Below are 6,719 nucleotides of genomic sequence, written 5' to 3' on the forward strand. Positions count from 1 at the left end.
GACGGCGGGGTTGGGGGGGGGGGGGGGGGGGGGGGGGGAGGAAGTTGTTACTAGCTCAAATCAAAGAAGCTCGTTTACATTCTCCCTCCGCCATTTTTTGACAACATCTACTGCCTCATTCTGGAAGCTGCTTTCAGTGAAATCAGCACAATGGCTCACTCAGAGTAAAGCTATAATCTGTGTGAATAAAACTGGGAAGGAAGATTTGACCCTGAAATAAAAATTACCACAAAACTGGGAGGTGGTAGAGTATCTCTTCCTTTGTGCTCGGATGGGCTGCTGCAAGCCAAGAGGACAAAACCAGCATCACAGACTTGTAGCAACAGATCTCATCCAGAACACAGCCATTATGGAAGGGTGACATGAAATTCAACACATGACATTAACGCCATCTCTTAAGGTATTGTAACTGTAAAACTAGAAAGCACAGTAGCTTCAGTACCTAATATTTGCTACAGACCTCAAGATTACTGGACAACCAGTTCAAAGGTAATTACATCAGTGTCAAATTCTCAAGCACTAAACTGAGATCAAGTCACAAAATGGTTATACAGAAAATAAAATTAGAATAAGGATATGAACAAAGGATGAAACAATATTGAGGAAAAATGTTCACATTCCATCTTCCTGCAGCTTTTCAGAACAGGCAGACAAAGGGTGTAGATATTTGTCGTGTTTTCAGGGGGGGAAAAACTCAACACAAGAACACAGAGCTATTCAGAAAATCCTTTGTTCCTCTGACATATACATAGTGGGATATTATTAGTAGATATTATTAGTGGATTTGACCAAACCAACCTTCCAGAGCACCTTCTTGTAAGCAGTAAGACTATGGATGTAGTGATAATATCCAGCCTGAAATGAGTCAGTATTTGCAAGATCCCAGAGGATGACCCTTCCTTGAGGGAATGAATTCACCTTCTATTGCAATTAGAAGAATGATCAATCAGGAAGAAGTCACTTACGCTGCCTTGTTCAGTGGCATCACTGTTATTCAGCAGAGACAGACAGCACAGGCCTGAGCCCACTAGAGTTGTGCAAGCATCAAGATGCCCAAGTTTCAGAAACCAAAGGACACCCAACAGTGTTCATTTACTCTCACAGGACATCATTGATAAAGATGGTCCACTTAAGAAAGAATTGCTGAGAGTGGATTGAGGAGATGCCATGGAGCTCTTAAAAGAAATGTGATCATTGTTCCATTTAAAAGACATCCAGAAGCCCCATACTTACTTATCCCTGCAGACAAGAGGAGGCTTCAGTGTGAGATACTGGACTAGCAGCTGGGAAATGAGAACGCTGAAATGTCCCGTGCTGTTTCCAGGTTGACTGATTCAGAGCAGCCCTGTCACAATATTTGGATTCATTTTTGAAGAGCATGAGAAGAACACAGCAGATATTTGAAAGACTACAGTAAAATTAAAATCCAATGAGTGAGACCAGCTTCTTAAGAAAACAAAAGATAAAACAGGTGAACAAGATTAAAACTGTAAGAAGAATATTAAGTCAAGCCTGGAGAAACAATCATTGTTATTCAAATGAGAGTGATGAGGAGATAAATTTTCTGTATATTTTTTCCAATTGCTAAGATTTGTTTAAAATCCTTTAAAAACAGATCTAACAAACAGGTATAAGAAAAAACTTGTCCTCACACCCACAAAATTATTGAAGATGATAATGACCATTTCTGATTCATTGTAAATACAATGAGCTCTCATTTTCAACTTTAGTGTACTGCTGCAAACACTGTGACTAGTTTAAATTTTGGCTTAGGGACATTACTGCACCTGCAGCATGAAGACAGAACTGCATGTGACAGACCCAAGAGTCTCAAACATTTGCCAAAGTAAGAAATTCGCTATTGCGTTGTTTCCACAAAATTAGAATTCCTAGTTCAGAAAAGGGGTTTTAGTTAACAGTTTAGAGATGATCTGTACAGTACTCTGTGCTTTTTGGTCTGCAGCAACAAACTGTCAGAGATAAAGCCAGACATCACAGAATATCAATGGAAATAACAAAATCTAGGTATATCAATGCAAGTATCTTTCCAGATACCGTACTGAGTATTTCCTTCCACTGTACACAGACAAATGTTAGGAACTTTGGCAGAAGTTGCAATGAGCAGCATATCAGCCCCAGATTAGGAGATGCCTTGCTAGATTGTTTGGCTGTCCATTTTCCAGAAGATTCCTTCAGCTAAGCAGCCCTTAGATGAGCACTGGGGTTCAGAAAGGACAATTAGTCTGTGTTTCCAAATGGACATATGCAGAATACAACCTGCTGTGGGGCTGAATATACCTGTGATCGAGGCAGGAATGGTTTATCTTATTTTGAGATTGTATCATGCTTAAACCCAGTAAGGTGCTATCCCTGGGGTAATCAAGAATAACAGCCCCCTTTGCAGATTACCATGACTACCTGCCTGTTGCCCTGGAATGATTACTTACATTAGGAAAAGGACTGCGAGTACATCAACACATGACATACATCACTAGAACTGCACAGGCCTACTCAACTAGCAGTCACGCAGAACTGCTGTTGATAGCACAAATTTCCAACATGAGCAGAAACCTGAAAAATCACCCTCTCGAGGAAGACTCTGCCAAGATACTTTGCCATGGTACATGTATGGTGCCCTCAGCAAGAAGTCCATCAACAACATTATGCAGCTTCATAGCGGGGGGGTGGGGGAAGTACGGCTGAAAGTTGTGAGCGTTTCTCTTCTGTACAAAGAGTTCAAGAAACGTGAGAACTGTATGAGACCAATTATTATAAGAACTAAGAACAGTCACGCAAATACTATGAAAGACAGTAGAAAAAACACACCAAGAGAGAAATCTTATTCAATATGGGAAAGCTCAGAGCAGAGCTTTGCAACCCCAAATCAACAGGTCCCAGTGAACATGTCTTAAGGAAAAATCATATTCACCCAATCACATCCTCTATATACTGTAGAGAAAGAGTCCTCCTACACGTAAGGTATCATCCAAGAGAAAAAGAAACTAGAGCTAGAGCAACTCACCAAAATCACAGTCGCACTGGGGATAAACAGTAGGCTGAGCCAAAAAAATGTTTAAAATACAGAATAAAGTTAACACACTACTAACTGGATATAAAATGGGCACAGATGAACATCAACCAGATATTATACAGAGTATTTTAACTATTAATGGTGTGAGGGTTTGGAACAGCCTGAGAAGTAGCATGGGCACAAAAACTTAACTAGTTTTAAGAACTAAACCCCTTAATAAACTGTTCAGTGACAGAGTACCCTACAACAGCAGACACACAACATTCCCACTGGGGACAAAGGAGGCCCTGTCAAGGCCTAGGGAACCTCAGGATTTGGAATCCTTTTGAACGCCCTGGAATTTCCATTCCTTTGACACAATCTTCCAGCTAACAATTTTATTGAGATACCAACCTCTGGAGAGACCAAAGGTCAATGTAGAGAAGGTAAGGAGAAAGACCTAGGCAGCATAAAGCAGCACGCTTGCAGCTGAATGCAGGCCACTGCATTTGAGATACTGACTAAAATCAGAAGTAGGTCTGCCTAGGCAACTGAATCAGTTATCAATTAATAGATTTTGTATGTTGAATAGAAATGGACAACTGAAAGCAAATATTTTTTTAAAGATTACTTGGGTTGGACACATTATTCTGTCCTATGAAAACGCCAGCTAGAGAATTTGCGGTCAAAGGCTATTGGTATTATTATGTGATATGGGGAAATATCATCACAGCAATGCTGGCCATATGGCTTGACAAAGCATAGCAGATAGCTGGTTGAAAAAAAGGGTAAACCAAAATCTAGAGAGGGAAGCAGGAGACAAGACACAGGAAGAATGAGCAACTCTTCTGTCTGAAGAAACAACTGTGCTCTGTAGAAATAGGTCAGCTGATTCAGGCAAGAAGGCTACCCAGAAAAAAGAAGAAAAAAGGTAGGGTAGATCCATGAACTGAGAAGTCATCCCCAATCCTCAGAAACTCAGGAAAAACCCAGTCCAAAAGACATTCTGGGAGAAAAGCAAAGTTCAGAAACAAATTCCCTGCTAAAGCAATTTAACAGACGGTAAACAAAATGTTTCATTTCAGTGTAATTGCTGCTAGAGCTCTCCACATATCCTTAAAGGAATGCTTCCATCTTATGTACTTCTCCCCGCCCTTTAGGTCAGAACAGCAAAATATGCACAAAATCCTGCACAAGTGGCTGGGGTCCACATTTCCTGCATTAACCTATAGATCCCATTTTTTTAAACTACTCATTTTCTTTGAATGAAAAAATATAAACAAATACACAAGAGTACACAAAATACATATTCACATACTGGACATATTTGTAAAAATATGTGCTCTATTGCTTTTACAAAACTCAAGAAACATCAAAAACATGTTAGTTCTCATACTCTACCCCTTTCCCTAAAAATGGATTTCAAGTGAATGAAAGCAGTATTTAAGACTGATGTTTAAAGTAAATTAACATGCACACCTTCCTAAATTAATTGTAATGCCTCAGTATAACCTAAACTGGCAGCTCACTAAAATTTATTAGAAAAATTTGATCATACAGTATCATTTCTTTAAGTTCACTGCACTAATGCAATTCTGCTTGTTTAGTAAAAACTGGCTGTATATGAGAGCTTGCACTATAAGGGAGTTAGTTATACTGTAGTGAATGTTCTTTAGACATGAAGCAATACAGGGAGTTTGCTATAAACTTAGTTACAGAGGCGCATTATCTGGACAAAAGACATCCTTTTCTCATAGGTAACTAGTTTCAGTGATCAAAAAGCTTATTTAGAAAAGCTCAGTTATAAAGACCCAGAATCGTTTAATGAGCCAGCTTTGGTTTTGGCACAACAAAAACTGTTTGGTGTATTTTGTCTTTGTTGTTACAACCACAGTCACTTTTATCTTAAAGATAATTTTTAAAGGCTTGTGACAGAATATTAAATACCAATCAATGCTGCTAGTCTGTTTATTTCTGTAGGTTTTGAATACTTGACCTCAGGATGCAAAATAAACCCACTCTATGTGAACAGCAGACCTGAGGCAGATCTTAGGTCTGCCACTGACTTGTATGACCCTTCCTTCACCTCTATAGTTTTGAGGTTACTCACTTATGAAAAGGACATAACATCTGCCTGCCACTGAAGGTACATAACTCCAACAGCAAAGTTTCAAAGTACTTTGGGCTCAAATTAAGAGGTACTATGCAAGTAATCTAAAATAAGGTCCAGAAAGGAAGCATCCAAAAATATTTCAAGCTTTCTGCTTATCCCGAAGTTTGGTATTAATTACAAACTTAAGATATAGAGCCGAGTGATGCAAAATCTTTAGAACTGTTATTGTAACACTGTAAGAAAAAGTTATATATCATTAATAGTAATGCCTGGTTTAGACAGCTTACATTCATTTACCTGACTAACACTGGACAATTAACATCCATGCAGAATGTGTTGCAGTCTGTTCCACCTTGTCAAGCTTGTTGAACACTAAATGCCACCAGATATAAGAGTTTGACATCAGCCACAGAAATTCCATGATTCCATACATCATTCTACAGAGAAATCTGATGTTTTACTAGTTACGGGGCTCTCTTTTACTGAGCCAAGGTAAGTCACGCAAAGAGAAACATGTGTATTAAATAAGCATGAGTATCAGTCAGGTCTACCATTAAACAGAGCTCAACAGCTAAAATAGGAGTAGTTAAAGCTTAAGGAAACTTTTGATGTGGAAAACTAATACAACAAGAACTACCAATTCTAAGAACGCTGTAACCTCCACAGCTGTGGCCTTGAGTACATTTTCTCTGCACAGAGCTCTTTCCCTGGAAGGGATGAATAGAGGAAGAAGTGGTGCTGAATGATGATTCTGGTTGCAAGAAAGAAAATCTGGCTTCCAAGTGAACAGCAGCTCAGAGACACTAGAGCACCAAGAAGTGGACAGTAGGAATTTGTCTCTGTCAATTTAAGCCCAAGACAGAAAAATATGACAACCACAAAAATCCTTTATGAGGGCACTTGAACAAACACACTGGAAGTCCACGGAGAATAATACGTAGTTTCAAATTTTTGTAGACTTCAGCAAAGTCATTTCTAGGTCTTTAATCTTTTTAATGGACTCGCCATATACATTTTGAAAGTTTCAGTCTGCCGTAGAAAGAGAGAGAACTGGAAGGAGAATTTTTATAGCTGCTAAGCACCTGCACGTAGAAAAAACAAATAATCTTGCATCTTTTATTTGTAAGGCACTCTGCTGTGACTACGATATTCCTTCTTTTTACCAGAGAACAATCTCTGTGCTGAGGTTCAACAGACAAGATGGAGTTCATAAAACCTGAAATATGAGCGTACACAGTGCCTAACAAAAAACACTAGGTCTTTCTCAATTGCGTGGATTGATGCAAGGGCATACAAAAGTAAAACAACTTTTTAAACTCTGCGCAAGTACAATAATCTGAAATAGTTCCTTCCAAAATAGCGTTCCACCAACTCAAAAAATACACGATCATGACACACGCACAGTGCCACAGAGGAGCAAGCTCCAGCATCCTGTTGGCGTTGACAGAGAAAAGCACCTACTGTAACCCGCCGGGGGGGAAGGAGGCTCTCGCTGGGGGAGAAGGGTGTCGGTAAATCACACGTTAGCCAGGCGGAAGGTGCGAGCTCCCCCGTGCCTCAGACGAACCTGAGCAGAGCGACCGGGACAGCCCGCGG

At 39.7% G+C, this 6,719-nt stretch overlaps 1 protein-coding gene across 1 annotated transcript in view; it reads right to left on the reverse strand.

Moving 5' to 3' along the window:
* Positions 1–6,719, reverse strand: part of SCUBE1 (signal peptide, CUB domain, EGF-like 1) — a 210,529-nt gene that overhangs the window by 200,081 nt on the left and 3,729 nt on the right. The gene's annotated exons all lie outside the window — the stretch shown is intronic.

Source organism: Haliaeetus leucocephalus, unplaced genomic scaffold (assembly GCF_000737465.1).
Source record: "Haliaeetus leucocephalus isolate CR32 unplaced genomic scaffold, Haliaeetus_leucocephalus-4.0 Scaffold170, whole genome shotgun sequence".
Lineage (NCBI taxonomy): Eukaryota > Metazoa > Chordata > Aves > Accipitriformes > Accipitridae > Haliaeetus > Haliaeetus leucocephalus.